The sequence below is a fragment of the Alligator sinensis genome, unplaced genomic scaffold (assembly GCF_000455745.1).
Source record: "Alligator sinensis unplaced genomic scaffold, ASM45574v1 scaffold1002_1, whole genome shotgun sequence".
NCBI classification, from domain to species: Eukaryota; Metazoa; Chordata; order Crocodylia; family Alligatoridae; genus Alligator; species Alligator sinensis.
In genome coordinates this window covers 81,513-84,318 of record NW_005842710.1, presented here as the reverse complement: position 1 = coordinate 84,318, position 2,806 = coordinate 81,513, and the positions used below count along the sequence as shown (strand labels likewise).

The 2,806-nt window shown below is 46.9% G+C and overlaps 1 pseudogene; it reads left to right on the top strand.

Moving 5' to 3' along the window:
* Positions 1–417: 417 nt before the first annotated feature.
* On the top strand, positions 418–2,108 carry LOC112551990 (annotated as a pseudogene).
* The last annotated feature ends 698 nt before the right edge of the window (positions 2,109–2,806 follow it).

The following is a 2,806-nucleotide window of genomic DNA, read 5'->3' as shown; positions in this document are numbered from 1 at the left end:
AAGGTCCCTTCCAGCCCCTAACTTAGATTAATGTAAAGTGCTGTTGGGTAGTACTGACAGATGCTACCTGACCATGCTTTATATCAATGCACCTAAACACACGTGTAGATTCTAACCCAGGAGCAAATTGCTTCTGGTCAGCCCAGGCAGCAGAGAGACGAGCAGGAGCTGTGGCTTAGTCCCAAGCTGTGGGGGGGGGGGGGGGGGGGGGGGGGCCGGCTAAGCTCTGAGTTCTGCATTGTCTGGAGTTCCCCCCAGAGCCAGGGACAGCTCACCCTCCACCCCTAGGAGCCCAGGCCTGAACCTCCTGGAACCACCTGCCAGCTTGGGGCTGGTACCTGGGCAGCCCCTTTCTGCTGCAGAAGGGCAGAGCAGGGCAGAAGCAGCCCTGGACTAAACTGCTCCCATTGGGTGCGATTTGTTGCTGACTCAACAGCACGTGTAGATGCATGGCCAGGAGTAATTTACTGTGCATGAATTTACTGTGCAGTAAATTCATGAGCATTAATTGCATGTGTAGATGCACCCACTGAGATCTGACTGATCCAGACCAGATTGCTGGCAGGGGGCTGGAATTACCAGGTTCACACAAGGCTGTGGCTACCAAGCTCAGTCTCTTTAGGCTTACATGAAAAGGATAGACCAACATACTGCACTAGAGGCTTTGTAATGACAGAGATGGATACAATATCCTCAGCTCCTACAGAGACCAGCCTAGACAACCTGGAAAGATACATCCATGCCAAATGTCAAATACATCATTTACCTCAAATGGCCATTAATATTGTCACTGTATTCAACTGCCTGTTTGGGCTGGTGGGGTATGGTTTAGGCTTGTGGCTCCTCAGCTTCTGTATTAAGAGAAGCCCTTTCACTGCCTACATGCTGAACTTGGCTGTTAGTCATTTTGGCTTCCTGCTTGGCTCGGGGCCTTCCTAATAATTTTTTTCCCTGAATATTACTTTTATAGTCAGGAAGCATGCTCTTGGTCCTGGATCTATGTAGTCAACTGATTCTGTTTACATACAGCACTAGCCTCTATCTCCTGACAGCCCTCAGCATTGGGAGGTGTTTGTCTTCTCCCCTATGTGGCACAGACTCAACAACCCAAAGCACTTGTCTGCTTGCTTGTGTGCGCTGCTATGGACCTCTCTTTCCTTTTATGAGGGTTTGTTTATTTGTTTTCATGACGACGGCAACAATTTTGATACAACAGACCTGGCCATGAGAACTATGAATTTCTCAAATGTTCTTCTCATCATGGTCGTTTCCAATTTGATGCTGCTCATCAGGATTCAGTGGGTACATCTACATTAGATGTTGAACTGTGGAGCTGCCTAATTAAATCTGCAGTAAAGTCTCAACATCTGGAAGTGCAGCCCTATTAGGCTACAGTAAACTAATAAACTCCACCGTAGAATAGTACTTGTGAATACAAGTACTAGCCTACTTTGGAGTTATTTACTGTGCAGCAACACACGTATAGAGGATGATGGGGCTGGTTGAGGCAAGAGGGTGCTTCAGTGTGGGGGCTGCCTGTCAGCTAGCCCCAGACTGGAGCGCACTCATGTCCCAGCCAGTCCCTCTGCAGCATGTTGAGCTGGGTTAGAGCAGCACCAGGCTGGCAGGCTGCCCCCCTCACCCCCTCTGCCAGCTGGGGTTGTTTCAACCCAGCTCAATGTGCTGTGGTCCTGGTGCACATTCCAACGTAGTGCCTGGGAGCAATAAACTCTGGCATGATATATGCTGGAGTTTATTGCTTTGAATTAATTGGGCATGTCTATGTGTGCAATGTGGTTCAAAGTGACATCAGTCAGAAAGACCGTGCATTGTTATCTTGCTCACCATCTTTTTCTACATCCTTTTAGCTGTTCCCTTCAGTGCCTCTATGTTCCTCCACATTCCTGGTTTTGGGAATGTTCATATGTCTTCTGCTGACCTCTCTCAATAACAGCATTTATCCTGTTATCTATTTCCTGATCAGGAGATATAGGAAGTGTCAGTTCAGGAGCAATAAGGCCCCACTCCAGAGGGTCTTTTGTGAGAAGCCATATCTCAGAAAAGAAGCAAGGAGCCCCAGGACTAAGATAATGGAGACAGGCACATAAATCCCTGCAGGATCCAGTCTGAGAGAGGCAGCCTTGGGGATAGAGGCTTGAGTTTTTCTAGATTGCAGAATCCAGGATCTTAGAAATCCACTCAGTTTATGCAGGAAGTTATGATGCTGTGAGAAGTCATGGATAGCAGGATTTTAAACAGTTGCCAGCAATAGTAAATGACTTTGGTAAATCAAAACTCAATCAAATGATCATAAGGCATTTCCTGTCTCCACTGAAGGCACAAGGAATTTTCTCGCAGAGTCCAAGGGGAGCAAAGTCAAGCCGTCTGTGTGACCCGTGTGACTTTTTACACCTGTTCAGGATCTTGTGGATGTACCTGAGGAAAGGGCACTGTTCAGATGTTCTTAGAGTGGTAGTGGGAGGAATAGAGGTGTGGCAGATTTACCAATAGAGCCCGGCACATGCCAGCTCAGAGAATGTCCAGTATGCTTGGTGTAGCCTGTCCACCAATCAGGTAATGGCAGGGAGGGGCTTGCCCTGCTGTAGTACGAATACATTAGATTTTAGACATAAGGCTTAAAATTAGACATGATGCTTTATTTTTGCAATATGCTTCTGTATTCAACATGGCTTGCTAACAGCTTCTGCATATAGGTTAAAGACAGCTTTACACATAGAGTTTCACAATCGCACTTGTTCAATGACCTAGAATTACACGAAGATAAGGGGTTACTAAAGGACATTGA